Source organism: Oncorhynchus clarkii, chromosome 19, assembly GCF_045791955.1.
Source record: "Oncorhynchus clarkii lewisi isolate Uvic-CL-2024 chromosome 19, UVic_Ocla_1.0, whole genome shotgun sequence".
In the NCBI taxonomy this organism is placed as follows: Eukaryota; Metazoa; Chordata; class Actinopteri; order Salmoniformes; family Salmonidae; genus Oncorhynchus; species Oncorhynchus clarkii.
In genome coordinates, this window is record NC_092165.1 from 36,465,071 (window position 1) to 36,483,547 (window position 18,477).

An 18,477-nucleotide genomic window follows, 5' to 3' on the forward strand; every position below is an offset into this window, starting at 1 on the left:
ATGGCCTTGACTGGAATACAGTATATACATATGAAGTGGGTAAAACAGTATATAAACATTATTAAAGTGGCCAGTGTCCCATGACTATGTACAAAGGGCTGAAGCCTCTTAAGTGCAGGGTTGAGTTCCGGGTGGTAGCCGGCTAGTGACAGTGACTGAAGGTCATGGCAGGGAGGCCGACTAGTGTTTACTATTTAACATAAAGGTGGCCTTGAGATAGAAGCTGTTTTTCAGTCTCTCGGTCCCAGCTTTGATGCACCTGTACTGACCTCGCCTTCTGGATGGTAGCGGGGTGAACAGACCGTGGCTTGGGTGGCTGAGGTCCTTGATGATCTTCTTGGCTTCCTTGTGACACCGGGGTCTGTAGATGTCCAGGCAGTGTGCCCCCGTTGATGTGTTGGGCCGACCTCACCACCCTCTGGAGAGCCTTGTAGTTTGCGGACTTTGCCTACCTTCACCACCTGGGGATGAAGTCCAGGACCCAGTTGCACAGAGCAGGGTTCAGACCCAGGGCCCCAAGCTTAATCATGAGCTTGGAGGGTACTATGGTGTTGAAGGCTGAGCTGTCGTCAATGAACAGCATTCTTACATAGGTATTACTCTTGTCCAGATGGGATAGGCTAGTGTGCAGTGCGATGCCGATTGCATCATCCGTGGATCTATTGGGGTGGTATTCAAATTGCAGTGGGTCTAGGGTGTCGTGTAAGGTGGAGGTGATATGACCCTTAACTAGCCTCTCAAGCACTTCATTATGACAGAAGTGAGTGCTATGGGGCGATAATCATTTAGTTCAGTTACCTTTGCTTTCTTGGGTACAGGAACAATGGTGGACATCTTGAAGCAAGTGGGGACAACAGACTGGGATAGGGAGAGATATGTCCGTAAACACTCCATTCAGCTGGTATGCGCATGCTCTGGGGATACGCCTAGGGATGCAATCTGGGCCGGCAGCCTTGAAGGGTTAACACACTTAAAATGTCTTAGTCAAGTTGGCCATGGATAACGTGAGCTCACCATCCTCTTGAGCGGCGGTGGCCCACGTCGGCGGCATTGTGTTTTCCTCGAAGCGGGCGAAGAAGATGTTTATCTTGTCCAGGAGCAAGACGTCTGTGTCTGTGACATGGCTGGTTTTCCCTTTATAATCCGTGATTGTCTGGAGTCCCGGCCACATACTGTATGTTTGTTTGATTGCCTTTTAGGAGGGCATAACTGTTTTGTTTGTATTCCAACATTTTCCCATTCATCTTGTCGTGGTTAAATGCAGTAGTTCATGCCTACAGTTTTGCGCAAATGCTGCCATCTATCCATGATTTTTGTTTTGGATAGGTTTTAATCATCAGAGTGGGAACAACATCCCCTTTCCACTTACCCACCGTCAATGTTATTTTCAGAGGCAACCCGGAACATATTCCAGTCCACGTGATCAAAGCAATCTTGAAGTATAGATTCCAATTGGTCAGACCAGTGTTGAACAGTCCTTACCACAGGTACTTCCTGTTTGAGTTTCTGCCTATAGGAAGGGAGGAGCAGAATGGAGGACTGATCTGATTTTCCGAATGGAGGGCGAGTATGGCATTGTAAACCATCGTGGAAGGGAGAGTAGCAATGGTCGGAGCAATGAGAGTAGCAATGGTCAGAGTTTTTGTTGCGTGAGTAGCGCAGACAATGTGTTGATAAAACTTCGAAAGCATTTTCCTCAGGTTTGCTTCGTTAAAGAGCTACAATAAATGCAGCCTAAGGATATGCGGTTTCCAATTGGAACAAAGTCCAGTGTAGTTCCTTGAGTGCCGTCGTGGGTACCGGCTTGAGGGTGAATATACACTGCTGTGACGATGACCGAAGATAATTCTCTCTGGAGGTAATGTGGTCAGAATTGGATTGTGAGGTATTCAAACAAAAGGACTTGAGTTCTTGTGCGTTGCCAAAATCACACCATGAGCAGTTAATCATGAAACATACACCTCCGCCTTTCGTTCTCCAGGAGAGTTCCTCATTCCTGTCTGCACGATGTACTGAGAACTCAGCTGACAGTATGGACTGGAACAGTGTAGTGGAAGAATGAGAGAAGGTGATAATCGCAACTAGCGACTGGCTAGTGTGAGAGCACAGCGTGATGATTCAATCACGATTTATGACATCATTTGGATGGCAGACCATCTGTGGGCTATCACAGGGGTAGAAAACACCTTACCTGTGTCAATTTCGATGAAGAGACGTTCTCACGGAAGTCCTGGGGTCACTGACGCCAGGAGAGATGTGACGACTGATTAAACTTTAATTTACTAAATTAATGTTACTGTGTGAATTAAATGGTCATGTTTGGATTGTTTCAAGACTTCATCAAGAGCTATGGCATTTTATTGTATGGATGCTATGTATGCTATGGATGTATTGCTACAGAGAAACTGTGTTATTCTGTTCGTCAGACAGATGTTAGTTCAAAGAGGAGCGACACCGGGGTGTGCTCTTATCATACAGAGTTGAGGTGTGATGATTAGACTAGAGAATGTGTCATATGCATTTTGTTTTAATGTTTTGGGCCATGCAAAGTGATTGTAATTAGACTATAGGAGATACTGGGAGTTGGAGCTCTCGGAATAATAAAATCTGGGTAAAACTTTGATCAGAGAGTCAATGGTAAACCAATCTCCTGATGTACGTCATAGTGGTGAATTTTCTTTGCTGTTAAGACTTAGGATATTTTGTATTCTTTATATCGTGAAGATTTCTGGTATGTACCATTTGCTTATTGTATTCCTATTGCGTAACTGTAATAAATCTGATTACTTTTAAAATGGATACGAACAGCAGTCCTCACATTTCTGAGTAATATTCCTTGAATTATTATGTGGTAAACATTTTTCACAATACACATGGCACATATGCTCGGCCTCTAACTGTTTATCTCTGAGCTAAGGTTAGCTCAATCATTTAATTCTAAGACATATATTGCAAGATTGTTCCTAGCTTCTTAATAATTGCATAATGGTAAACCTTGACAGGTGCATCTTATACAGTTGAAGTTGGAAGTTTACATACATTTAGGTTGGAGTCATTAAAACTCGTTTTTCAACCACTCCACAAATGTCTTGTTAACAAATTATAGTTTTGGCAAGTCAGTTTGGACATCTACTTTGTGCATGACACAAGTCATTTTTCCAGCAATTGTTTACAGACAGATTATTTCACTTATTTCACTGTATCACAATTCTAGTTGGTCAGAAGTTTACATACACTACGTTGACTGTGCCTTTAAACAGCTTGGAAAATTCCAGAAAATGATGTCATAACTTTAGAAGCTTCTGATTTGAGTCAATTAGAGGTGTACCTGTGGATGTATTTCAAGGCCTACCTTCAAACTCAGTGCCTCTTTGCTTGACATCATTGGAAAATCAAAAGAAATCAGCCAAGATTTTAGACCTCCACAAGTCTGGTTCATCCTTGGGAGCAATTTCCAAACGCCTGAAGGTACCACGTTCATCTGTACAAACAATAGTACGCAACTATAAACACAATGATATCACGCAGCCGTCATACCGCTCAGGAAGGAGATGCGTTCTGTCTCCTAGAGATGAACGTACTTTGTTGAGAAAAGTGCAAATCATTCCCAGAACATCAGCAAAGGACCTTGTGAAGATGCTGGAGGAAACAGGTACAAAAGTATCTATATCCACAGTAAAACAAGTCCTATATCAACATAACCTGAAAGGCCGCTCAGCAAGGAAGAAGACACTGTTCCAAAACCGTCATAAAAAAGCCAGACTGCGGTTTGCTACTGCACATGGGGACAAAGACCGTACTTTGGAGAAATGTCCTCTGGTTTGATGAAACAAAAATAGAACTGTTTGTCCATAATGACCATTGATATGTTAGGAGGAAAAAGGGGGACGCTTGCAAGCCGAAGAACACCATCTCAACCGTGAAGCACGGGGGTGGCAGCATCATGTTGCGGGGGTGCTTTGCTGCAGGAGGGACTGGTGCACTTCACAAAATAGATGGCGTCATGAGGGAGGAAAATGATGTGGATATATTGAAGCAACATCTCAAGACATCAGTCAGGAAGTCAAAGCTTGGTCGCAAATGGGTCTTCCAATGGACAATGACCCCAAGCATACTTCCAAAGTCGTGGCAAAATGGCTTAAGGACAACAAAGTCAAGGTATTGGAGCGGCCATCACAAAGCCATGAACTCAATCCTATGGAAAATTTGTGGGCAGAACTGAAAAAGTGCGTGCGAGCAAGGAGGCCTAAAAACCTGACTCAGTTACAACACCCCTTCTGTCAGGAAGAATGGGCCACAATTCACCCAACTTATTGTGGGAAGCTTGTGGAAGGCTACCCGGAACGTTTGACCTAAGTTACACAATTTAAAGGCAATGTACCAAATACTAATTGAGTGTATGTAAACTTCGGACCCACTGGGAATGTGATGAAAGAAATAAAAACTGAAATAAATCATTCTCTCTACTATTATTCTGACATTTCACATTCTTAAAATAAAGTGGTGTTCCTAACTGACCTAAGACAGGGAATTTTTACTAGGATTAAATGTCAGGAATTGTGAAAAACTGAGTTTAAATGTAATTGGCCAAGGTGTATGTTAACTTCCGACTTCATCTGTAGTATTCTGAGTGGTGATGCAAGGCTATACCCACTGGATACGATTATGGGCCTTTGGCATTCACATGGAAATGGAGTCAGATTGATAAATGTAGCATGCTTTATTGGAGATAGATTATTTTTATAGTTTGTTTCAATATCTGTGTTTTTATATGTACATGAATGCTATGCAAAGATAAATAAAATCCATTTTTTCTGAACGAATCAAATCTTTTAGTTGCACCTGTTACTGAAATGGTTGTTCCAGTTTAGATAGTTTAGGCAGTCTAACCCTGGCAGTCATTCTGAATGCAGATTGTGGGAATCCACTCTGGCTGGATTCCAATTGCAATTAAACATCACTTTGTAAGACAGCAAAATGTGACTTGATGCTGGTTTTTAGCTTTAGTTTATGCTGATCAACAGTAAAAACACAATGAAGGCCGGTTAACAACGGAAACACAACAAAGGCTGGTCTGCCAGCATAACCAGCTAGACCATACTGGTTGGCCAGCAAAACCATTTAGACCATGCTGGTCAGACCAGCTTGACCAGCATCCGACCAGCACTGACCAGCATACAACAGCATGTACCAGCATGGACCTGCTTGAAATGTATGCTGGTCTATGCTGTTTATTTCCAGCAGGGGATAGGTCTTATCCCACCACAGCCTTTGACAAATGGGAGAAAACAGCCAAACGTAACAGCACTCCCAATGCAACCGCATTTAGGCTTTTATGGATGACCTACGGAGACAGCAATAATATGCAGCCCTGCAGGCTGAGATGACACCCGTTTAGGGGCTCGAGGCTTGGTGCTTGGGGCTAGGAGCTAGACCTGCCAAATTTGACCTAGGCTCTCTGTGCCACATCCACTGTGGAATGCAGGGAGTTTCCCTGTCTCATGAGCCATGTTGGAGCTAGAGAGAGGTGAGAATAAATAATTGCAGCTCAGAGTTTATCTGGGGGGGGGGGGGTCTGGATCCCGTTCCAAAAGAGGACCCTCTTATTCATTCCACCTGTTATTATTCTTTGGACTAGAGAGACGCACAGAACATTCCCTCCACCACCACCATCCCCATCCACCACCATCCCCATCCTCCACCTCCACCACCCTCCCCATCCTCCACCTCCACCTCCACCACCCTCCCCATCCTCCACCACCACCATCCCCATCCTCCACCTCCACCTCCACCACCCTCCACATCCTCCACCTCCACCATCCCCATCCTCCACCTCCACCACCACCACCACCATCCCCATCCTCCACCTCCACCACCCTCCCCATCCTCCACCTCCACCTCCACCACCCTCCCCATCCCTCCACCACCACCATCCCCATCCTCCACCTCCACCATCCCCATCCTCCACCTCCACCACCCTCCCCATCCTCCACCACCCTCCCCATCCTCCACCACCACCCTCCCCATCCTCCACCTCCACCTCCACCACCCTCCCCATCCTCCACCTCCCCCATCCCCATCCTCCACCTCCACCTCCACCACCCTCCCCATCCTCCACCACCACCATCCCCATCCTCCACCTCCACCTCCACCACCCTCCCCATCCTCCACCACCACCATCCCCATCCCCACCCTCCACCTCCACCTCCACCACCCTCCCCATCCTCCACCTCCACCTCCACCACCCTCCCCATCCTCCACCTCCACCACCCTCCCCATCCTCCACCATCCCCATCCCCATCCCCATCCTCCACCTCCACCTCCACTACCCTCCCCATCCTCCACCACCACCATCCCCATCCTCCACCTCCACCTCCACCACCCTCCCCATCCTCCACCACCACCATCCCCATCCTCCACCTCCACCACCCTCCCCATCCTCCACCTCCACCACCATCCCCATCCTCCACCTCCACCTCCCTCCCCATCCTCCACCACCATCCCCATCCTCCACCTCCACCACCCTCCCCACCCTCCACCTCCACCACCCTCCCCATCCTCCACCACCACCATCCCCATCCTCCACCTCCACCTCCACCACCCTCCCCATCCTCCACAACCACCATCCCCATCCTCCACCTCCACCACCCTCCCCATCCTCCACCACCACCACCCTCCCCATCCTCCCCCTCCACATCCACCACCCTCCCCATCCTCCACCACCACCACCCTCCCCATCCTCCACCACCACCATCCCCATCCTCCACATCCACCTCCACCACCCTCCCCATCCTCCACCACCACCACCCTCCCCTTCCTCCACCACCACCATCCCCATCCTCCACCTCCACCTCCACCACCCTCCCCATCCTACACCTCCACCACCATCCCCATCCTCCACCTCCACCACCCTCCCCATCCTCCACCACCACCATCCCCATCCTCCACCTCCACCACCCTCCCCATCCTCCACCACAACCACCCTCCCCATCCTCCACCACCACCATCCCCATCCTCCACCTCCACCTCCACCACCCTCCCCATCCTCCACCACCACCACCCTCCCCTTCCTCCACCACCACCACCACCCTCCCCATCCTCCACCTCCACCACCCTCCTGTCTGCAGTGTTGGGTAAACAAGGCGGAACCCTCGTCAGCATGGCTGAGCTGGCGGCTCCTGACAGAACGCTGAATGAGTGATTTAAGGTTTCAAGTGAGAAGCTTTCACAGGTAATTAACCTTCTGATGGGTGTGCATGTGGGAAGACAGAGATCGAGGGAGAGGGAGGAGAAAACCTCCCTACATCACGTCACCATTTCAAGTCGAGACAGTGTGGATAGTTATGGCATCAGAGCTTAGCATACTAGCATGGGGCTTCACTCATTCTTAGCAATTGTTGGGACTGAAGGTACCAAGGAGAGTATATCCTTCTGTCCTCACCTTCACAGTCTAGGAATTTGTTTCCGTAGAAATATGACTACAGTGTCTCAACATCAAGCCTCTTCCATATGTGGGTACAGTTGGCCAACAATAAGGGTGTAAGAAAATATGGATGAAGTCCCACTGGACAGATGTCTTCAATGACTGGAAGTCTATGGTAACTGCCAGCATTCTAGTAGATACCATAGACTTTCAGTCATTGCGCTAACGCTAGTTAGCATTGGCTCGCAAAACTACCTCTTGTAAAAAAAAAATAACTAAATTAAATCCCCATGAATACAGTATCTTCATGAATAATTCTGGAAGCCTGTAATGTAACCGTCTAACCGCTACCCTCAGGAAGACGTGCCACCTCTGGGACTACCTAAACACTACTGACTACTTCACCCTGTGAAATGTTCAAGAAGTTAGCTGTTAAGCTGCATTTAAATATGAGCTAATCATTCCTGCTGTAAATTTCCCTGACGTTTGGCGTTCACACTGGGAGGTCAGGGACTGTAGGGATACGTGCTGCGGATTTGCTTTAGGCCAGAGAGAATGAAGTGAACGGAACTTACACACACACATACACACACACACACTTCCCGAAGCAGCCCCATTAGCAGTCATCAATGCTCTCCTCTCGCAGGCTCCCCAGGTTTCCCCGGTAACCTGATCTGTGGCGTGCTGAAAGCCAGGTCCTCACCTGTTAGCAGAAAACCCACCCATGAGTCTTCTGGCTCAGTCTGTGGGCTATTTTTCTCTGGTTTGCCACCCAGGCAGAAATGCATGGGACAGACAGTGAGACAGTGAGTGTTGGAGTGATTCATATCCTGATAATTACACACTGTGTCCTCTCATGGATGTCAGCTGACAGTACAGACTGACTGACTGCACGGTTAGACTGGGAGGATGTGCCTTGACAATGATAGCCATTACTAGTTTGTCCACCAATAGACAATAGTCTACAGGGAAACAGATTTGACATGAATACATAAGTGATTTCTTAACAATATTGAATCTTTTTAATATACAGTTGAAGTCAGAAGTTAACATACACTTAGGTTGGAGTCATTAAAACTCGTTTTTCAACCACTCCACAAATTTCTTGTTAACAAACTATGGGTTTGGCAAGTCAGTTAGGACATCTACTATGTGCATGACACAAGTAATTTTTCCAACAATTGTTTACAGACAGATTATTTCACTTATAATTCATTGTCTCACAATTCCAGTGGGTCAGAAGTTTACATACAGCAAGTTGACTGTGCCTTTAAAAAGCTTGGAAAATTCCAGAAAATTATGTTGTGGCTTCAGAAGCTTCTGATAGGCTAATTGACATAATTTGAGTCAATTGGATGTGTACATGTGGATGTAGTTCAAGGCCTACCTTCAAACTCAGTGCCTCTTTGCTTGACATCATGGGAAAATCTAAAGAAATCAGCCAAGACCTTGGGAGCAATTTCCAAACGCCTGAAGGTACCACGTTCATCTGTACAAACAATAGTATGCAAGTATAAACACCATGGGACCATGCAGCCGTCATACCACTCAGGAAGGAGATGCGTTCTGTCTCCTAGAGATGAACGTATTAAGGTGCAAAAAGTGCAAATCAATCCCAGAACAACAGCAAATTACCTTGTGAAGATGCTGGAGGAAACAGGTACAAACTAATCTTTTCCACAGTAAAACGAGTCCTATATCGACATAACCTGAAAGGTCGCTCAGCAAGGAAGAAGCCACTGCTCCAAAACCGTCATAAAAAAGCCAGTCTACGGTTTGCAATTGCACATGGGGACAAAGATTGTACTTTTTTGAGAAATGTCCTCTGGTCATATGAAACAAAAATAGAACTGTATGGCCATAAAGACCATTGTTATGTTTGGAGGAAAAAGGGGAGGCTTGCAAGCCGAAGAACACCATCCCAACCGCGAAGCACAGGGGTGGCAGCATCATGTTGTGGGGGTGATTTGCTGCAGGAGGGGCTGGTGCACTTCACAAAGTAGATGGCATCATGAGGGAGGAAAATGATGTGGATATATTGAAGCAACATCTCAAGATATCAGGTTAAAGCTTGGTCGCAAATGGGTCTTCCAAATGGACAATGACCCCAAGCATACTTCCAAAGTTGTGGCAAAATGGCTTATTAAGGACAACAAAGTCAAGGTATTTGAGTGGCCATCACAAAGCCCTGCCCTCAATCCCATAGAACATTTATGGGCGGAACTGAAAAAGCGTGTGTGAGCAAGAAGGCCTACAAACCTGACTCAATTACACCAGCTCTGTCAGGAGGAATGGGTCAAAATTCACCCAACTTATTTTGGGAAGCTTGTGGAAGGCTACCTGAAACGTTTGAGCCAAGTTAAACAATTTAAAGGCAATGCTACCAAATAGTAATTGAGTGTATGAAAACTTCTGACCCACTGGGAATGTGATGAAAGAAATTGAAGTTGAAATAAATAATTCTCTCTACTATTATTCTGACATTTAACATTCTTAAAATAAAGTGGTGATCCTAACTGACCTAAAACAGGGACTCTTTACTGGGATTAAATGTCAGGAATTGTGAAAACTGAGTTTAAATGTAATTGGCCAAGGTGTATGCAAACTTCCGACTTCAACTGTATGTTACAAACAATACTTAAAAATAGAATACTGCCATTATTGATTGGAGTACTAAAATACAGAAGGATAGCCTACAGTAGAGACAATATAATTGTGTGAGCCACGATAGAGCTTCTGATGTTTATCTGGCAGTAATGTTATGGTAAATGTTTTGCTGCTAATTCACATCAAGCTGGAGGCATTGCAGCAAAACAAAATCCCACAAGGGAGAAACCATTAGAAAAACCAAATAAGAACATGTAGGTAATTATTGACTCAGACTTTTTAACAGCTCTCATCACTGTGTTGTAATTGTCTTATCCAGGTGCATGACTACCTTGAGGTTGTTGAGGGTGACTTTTTGATTAGACGGGCTCTCTCTGCAATCACAGAGATTATCGTAGTTCTTTTTGATTAGACGGGCTCTCTCTGCAATCACAGAGATTATCGTAGTTATTTTTGATTAGATGGTCTCTCTCTGCAATCGCAGAGATTATCGTAGTTATTTTTGATTAGATGGTCTCTCTCTGCAATCACAGAGATTATCATAGTTATTTTTTATCAGATGGTCTCTCTCTGCAATCACAGAGATTATCATAGTTATTTTTGATTCTTTTTTTTCTGATTAAAACAAAGCATTTTCTACTTTCTGTCCACATTCAGTGACACTAGATTAGGCACAACAACAAAAACACTATTTGTTTAATAATGCTACTGCTAGATAGTAGAGGGTTGGAAGCCTTTCTCATCTTACTGAAAAGACAATGGCAGGTTTACGGAGGTATTGTTTTTTATGGAGGCGAATCTAGATGTAGAATAATGCATGGTGTTGTTACCGTACCACTGATCTATGAGACTCAATAATGAAGCCTTCTCCCAAGGCTCTCTGGGATACATTTAGGACATGCATGGGGAAAACAATGGCGGGTGTATTACCAGAAAAGATAAATCTATCTCATTAATCCTTTCATCTCCCGGGCTGGGAGGCACATCTAAGGGAACATGCTGCAGCAGCCTTGTATGCTCGGATCTTTCACACAGATGGGCAGAGAGGAGAGGAGGAAGAGAGGATGGATGGAGGGAGGAAGGAAGGGAGGGAGGAGGGAGGAGGGAGGGGGCTCAGTGTCAATCTGTGCATCATTAGACAGTGCAGCAACTACAAGAGGAAGAGAGGGATTACAAAGATGCGGCTTTCACTACAAAATGATCAATGATGTCTTTGTCTCTTCATGAAAAAGTGATGAATTCTCCTTTCCTCTTTGAAGCCATGCGTTAAAATAAGTCTGCTTTCAGAGGAACTGATGAAAAAGAAGGTGGATGTGTATGTTAATTGAGGCTATGGAACAGTAAACTGCCCGGAAGTACAGATCAAACTGAAATATGAGCCTTAATGACTCGTACGCTTTGGTTACAGCTATTTTGCTTCCCTTTACAAGAGTTAGTTCACTTAAGTATTTTAAATACATATTTGAAATGTCAATCACAAGTTCAAGTATTGATCTTCCCAGATTGTGGTTTTCCGTCCCACAATTCCCTGGTACTCTTACTACCCCTCCAGCGTACAGCACAAATTAGGGCCAGTAAATTCCATTGATTTTGGTCAAATATGCCATATTGATTCTGACCATGTGAAATGGACAGGCAGTCCATAAAACAGATAAAGAGGTCATAACGGTTTTATCAGCCTGTAGAGTCCCATGGAAAGCTTTAGGGGGTTGTGAAAGTAGGAGTAGGGGCTGAGCATCCTCCACAGGGCAGTTTTGAACGTTCAGTTATAGGGTGCCAGCTTTTCTTTCCTCTATCTCTCTTGAATTATAAAAAAATCTTGAAATTAATTATGTTGGATTAATGCATCTATTACAATTCGCAGGTTTAATGAGAATATTTCTTGTGCCAGTAATTGTATACACGCTTCTGAGAAAAAACAGAGGTGTTTTCTTTTTTTCAAACGTGAGCTGAAAAGTTGTACAGTTTACAATAAGCACACATTAATCAGAAGGGCATGATTTTTTATTGTTAAAATGTCCACTTTAAACTTTTTGGACAACATGGATAAATGAAATGGAAATAGACAGAGCTGAAACCTTAGTTGATTACAAATTCAATTACAGAGGTCCTTATGCTCATTTGAGAGGTAGACGGATATCTGATACACCTGAACATAGATTTTCCTTTGGATAAGATCACTAAATGAAAAGGCTTTGGTATGAATTGCAAAAGGGGGAGTAAATGACATCATACAAAGCGCTTGGAATAGCCATATATGCTAAATGTATTCATTTCAGGATATTACTGTAATAGTTACTTAGATGTGAGGATTATAGACCCTGAATTGCAATCATTGAAGGTAGCGTCTGTTTACAGGCTCAACCGTTTCCTGATCCAGCTTTATTGCTATAATGTTGCCTTCAGGTAGACATACGACTATATGAGTTATTCATCATCCTCAACATATTACTCATTTTCATATTGTTATGATAATGCCCTCCCTCTCTCTTGGAATCTACTATCGTCTCCTCACATCTGTACTTTACAGTTCGGTAAAAGACACAAACCTTTTTGTCTGCAGTTGTTCCTCCGTCTAATGAAAGTGTCTGAATGACTTTAAAACTGGAGGAGAATAGGATGTGGTGGAGGGTGGAGGAGACAAGGTCCACAAACACACTAGTCCAAAGACAGCCAGGGAGTGGAGGAGTGCCTGTGTTGGCAGGTAAGCGCTATTAATAATGTATTTCTCTCCCTCTTAGTGGAGACTATAGGAGAGGAGAATGGAGGAGGAGGTCTCGGAGACCACGCTGGATGTCAACCCTGTCAACCTTTATTTTCACCTGTCAGTGCGGTGACTGACGTACAAACGTTTGCTTGCCCTTCCTGTGGTCTTCACCTGCGTGCGTTGCCGTGACAGCCTGCGAGGAGGAGACAGCCCGGGCCTTCGTCTCAGGGTCCCCCTTGCCTCTCCCCACACACACACTACACTCTTTATCTCAGACAGAGTGATTGAGAAAGCAACCGCCTCATCCTTCTCCTCTCGAGACGTCATTTACTCCTCTAGAACACAACTAGTAGCGAGAGAGATATGAAAGGGATGGACAGTGTAGACAGTGGAGGCACCTGTCCAGGATTGGCTGAGTTGTGAGGGTTTGCAGGTGAAGTTCCTCTGCTTATGCATCCAACCAGTCAGGCCCATACTGTAGACAATAGATCAATTATATTCATCACATGGATACTGTGTCAGTTGATGGTGAGTTTTGTTAGATTTGTTGCGGTGAAGATGCTCCTTTGTGCCAGTAATTTCCATTTGCCAAGGCCTTCACAGAGTAGAGCAAGCACAAAGCACTCCGAACTACAAGAACATATGTTATATGTATTATATAATGGAGCATTTTATAGAATAGATACTTGTAATAATCCAAGTAGAACCATCTGTTATTATCAGTCGGATTTAATGTTCCAAATGTTGGGGTTGCCTTTTTATAAATGTGTGCCTTTCAGTGCTGATTTTAAAAGCATAAGTATTCAACGTGGATATAGCAATTAGCTGGGCCAAATCCACATAATGGCATTCAATTGTAGCTTGTAAACCATTGAAACAGAAATGTCTCTCTGTAGCCTTGGCTTTAAGGTTTGTGGACACGCATGAAAGGTTTCGTCTTTATTTTGCAGATTTTGCTGAAGTATTGAAACTTCCTCTTTGAAAACCGCAAAAGGTTTAATGATAGATCTTGGAGAGCATACTGAATAGAAGTCTCTGAACATGGCATGGCTGCAAGCATTGCAACCCTGTTGTTGTTTTTGTATAAAGTAAATGAAAAAGCTGAACTCCAATCAAAACCAATTGAATGTCAGCGAAATCAGGGCGTACTGTAGCTTCCAAAGCAGAGCACATTGAATGCGTCAGACTGGCTATGTCAGAAAGAACTTTGTTAGAATCAAAGACTATGTCTTGTGGTTAATGTGTTGTCTTTTAGTGTTTTTTATCAATTTCATTGAATTATTTTGAGATTTCCAGTCATTGCTATACAGTTAGAGCATAATCTTATTTAGTGTTTTTCACATGCGTCAGTCATCAAAAAATAGAACCAAGTTGAAGTTAACATTGAGTGCTATCTTCACGCCAAAGTGAATAATATTTCCACAAAGTTTTTTGCAAATATTACACCTATATTACAATTTGCAGAAATGTCTGTACTGTACCTAACCAAAACCATCCAGAGATAGATTATCTAACATTCCTCTCACTTTGGGTTGAATCTGGAGCCAAGCATCTCCTTGATGTAAACCAAGAGATGAATGAGATCCTGAGAGTCATTTTGCTGTCTGTGATCAGTCCATTGGCAGCTATGGGTTCTGGATGGGTGGGTGGAGTCCACGTCTCTCTCTGTCAGTCCGCATGGAATCCTGCACTGGGGAACTTCACAATCAGCCTTTGTTTTGGTTGACTCCCTCCTCCTCTAGCTTCTTTTCTGTCATCCTTTGATCACGTCAAGCCCCTGCACTCTCTCTCTCTACCTTCATGAGGTTGATGGGAGCTATGTACGTATAGGACTGCGTTCAGCGAGACGATAGGTATCCCATCCATTGCCCTTGGATCTTCCATCCCTCCACCCCCACACACTTCCCGACACACCCCAGCCAGGTAGGTGTGCAAAAACCCCTGGATCCTCCCCACAGTGGACCCCCATGTCCCCCTCCACGGGCTAGTGATGCTATCTTCTAACTGAGACAAGGGTCAGCACCTGTGATGAAACACCACACTGCTGCAAAAGGACGTCAAAATGTCCAAATCCCTCACCTGGGCTCAGCTCTGTTCAGGAATGCATAGAATCCAAATGTAGGTTGAAGAGGAGTGGGTAAAGGACTTACATTAGGGGAACGATGTATCAAGGCCTTTTTAATGTTGCGGCCTCTTAGCCTATTACTAGTGACAGGGAATGTCCTGGACAGTGGTATGAAGGGAAGGTGATAAGTGGATCCTGCGGAGAGAGGAGACGAGACACCTGTGACTGCATGATTCCTCTTGGCTTAATTAGAGGGTTGGAACGGATCGTATCTCTTCACCTATACCGGCTTACTTCTGCACTGGGATTATATATTGACGAGTAATTTGATTTGGGACTTTATGTCATCATGTTTGAAAACCTGTGTTTTTTGGATATTCTTATCAAAACAAACGCAACCACACATTTTAAACTCCCTCTCTATCTTTTTCGGGGCCTCATTGATTTGTGTCTTTGCCCTGTCATCGCTCCTCCTCGGCCTGCCTCCCGCAAACAATAACAACTCAGGCCTGCTCTCTTGCCCTAACTCCAACACAGGAAGTGTAAGTCTGTGTGTGCTGCGCTGGGTGTTGGGTGCTGCTGCCCAGCCTTAAATGCCCCCAGACCCCTCTGTCGATAATATCGATGTAATCCACAGGAATTTTTGAGTGATCCTGCTGTCAGAGGAGCCTAATGACAGGCTGCGGAGGGGGTGATTGAGCCTGCTCTACACAGGGCCGGCCGGCAGCCAGCCAACCAAGTCAGGCATTGATAAAGTGTCACAGACTTCAGCGCTTTGATTAGCCCTTCGACTAATGCCATGCTAAGCAGAAACATTACTCTGCCCCCGCTAGCTACGGCTAGAGAGAGAGGAGGGCCGGACTGAGCAGGGGAAAAAATATACTCTACAGGGAAATTAACCAATGTGGATGAAATGGTGTACCAAGGAAATTCTTGGATAAATTAACAACGCAATTACATTACATGACACGCAGCAAGATGGATGAGGAAAACTTGGCCGGCATTATGTTCTGTTTTCCAAATTGCAATTTATTTGAGGGCTTTAATGGATGCCGTATTAAAACATCTTGGGCCCCGGTCAGGTTTCATTGTGTGTCACCCAGCCATGATTGATGACCTCCTCTTCCCCGCCCCTCCTCCCCCTTCTCAGCTCCATCACCCTCTACTTCCCACACCAGTTACTCCCTCCACATTTGCTGGGATTGTTAAACATTAGCAACATTTATATGGATGCAGGAGTAAGCAATTGATTTTCTTATCACTTAATTTCCCTATCGGAGCTGCAATGAGACAATAAATTCTGGCCTACTTGGATCCTGATACCCCTTCTCTCTCACCTCATGGTACATTTCTATCAATAATGCCATTTGCCTCAAATCTCGGGCCTCTTTCCTCTCTCTTCATCTCCCTCTGATCTTGCACGGCTTTCCATGTGCTTTTGTTCCAGTTTCAATGATAGCTTGGGCCATTTTGGAAATGAAAATATAATCAGAAGTATTTTTATTGCTGTGTAAGGGACATCTGGAAATCATCCCAGCAGAGCTTACACAGTTATGGCAATATCATAGCGACTATTTCACCATTCATAATTACTCACAGGACAGTGGAAAACCACATGCGTTCTGCTTTGAACTGGGAGAAACTGGTTTTAGGACAGCAAGTGAAACCCATGCAGACAAAATGAAAGTAAACCCCCATTCCCTTTTCTCCCTTTTTCCTCTCCTCCTGTCCCACCTTCATTTTCGTTTCCCCTGTTGCTGTGGGATAAGTGCAGTGGAACCTTTTGGGGAGGAAAAGGTTAATAACATTGTGAATAAATCAGCTCTGCAGCACATCCCCTGCATGACATCAGCCCTCCTCCAACCCATGCCATAAACAACCTTGTTTTTTCATGTTTGTTTCAGATATGTGCAAACGGATAAATAATGAATGAGCAGCCCTGACGGGACACATATTTCACTTAGCGGAAACGGCTTTAATGCAGTCGAGGTGGATTAGGCTCGCAATCACCCCGTTGTAAGATGCAGCAAGGGGAAAAGGATCTTCAAACAACATTCAAAGCATGTTGGTTGAACGTTAGGTGTGCTTCCTTCCAATGATACTGACCTAGTTTTGAGATATGCTGTTCTCTCTTTACCTGCTTCACTAACTGGAAGGGAATTACTGGAAGGAAGAGGCAGGCTTCATCTCATTATTGTCAACATCTATAGAAATCTTGTGTCAAGATCATTTGTTTTAATGATACAAAATATTTTCAGAGATTTGAAGGAAATGCTTAACAAATAGAGGGGAATTATCTAAATTAAGGAATTGATTTTGAAAATGAATAATTGCTTCCTCAATTTGTGTTTGTTTTATCGTAGCAGCATATCCCTAAGACATTACATTTTGGCCAGACATTTTTCCTCAGAATACAAAACTGCTTTGCTTATACATTCCTCAACATTTGAATTAATGTAATTATTTTGACTTTTTGGAAAGGATATAGGCAGAACCTACTTCATATGCGGCTCCATGCAGTTCCGTTCTATGCTCTTTGATTTTAGGTATGCCAAAAGTCTGAGACGCAAGTGCAAAATCTTACCCTCATTCCATATTTATTTACATATTCCGAACAGAAGTGTTCTCATGGTGGTTTGAGGGAAGATTCGGCACGGCTTTCCGTTTTTCCCAGGTCTCGATGGTTAAATACAACAAAAAAAAATCAGACGTTTTTTTTGGCGGGCGGATGGCTTTTAGAGGGTTTATCTAAACAAAGTTTGGAGTTTGTAAATAGCCGAGGTTATCTGGCCATCGAGCTGGGCCTCCAGATGCCTGCTGAGACAGACCACCTGCTATGGGAATGCCTTCACTGTGAAAGCAACACACTGAACACAGGCAGGCAGGGTGGAAATGGTCAGGCTGCACTCACTGACTGAATTTCCATCTCTCTGTATCTCATCTTCCTTCTCTTTCTCCCTCGCTCTCTCTCTAGCGCTCTTTCTCTCCCACATCTTTATGTTTAACATGGCCTGACTGAGGATGAGAGGGAGACTTCTCTTTTCCCTCTCCGGAAGACAGATTCCCCTGTTAGGAGAGTTCCACCCCCAATAGTCTTCCCCTACCCCTCACCCCTGGCCCCTGGAAAAAACAGCTGGGCAGGAATTGACTCTGCTGCGGGTCCAGACGATCCGATCATGTTAAAAAATGACAACTCTTTTGAAGTGCCGGGGAGATGGGCTGGAGGTTTGGGTGGGTGTGAGAAAACTAAAACAAAGGTTGTTTAATATGGTGGTTGCCAGTGGTAGATACTGTAGATTGAGGGGGATTGTCACAAAAATGTTTTGCTTACAATACAAACCCCTTGAAAAACAGCCTGCAGCCCGAAGCATACCTCTGTTTTTAAAGTCTGAACTCTGAGTGTTTTAGTTTTTTTTACATCTCTGCTAGGTCATAACAGTGTTAGTCTGTGTGGGTAAGGTTGATTCAAAGGTCTGTTTCATTCTTAATTGCCATGTACTGTAATATATACTACACACAAAAAAAATAACGCAACATGCAACAATTTCAAAGATTTTAGTGACTTACAGTTCATATAAGGAAATCAGTCACTTAGAATACATTCATTAGGTCCTAATCTATGGATTTGTCAGGACTGGGAATACAGATATGCATCTGTTGGTCACAGACACCTTT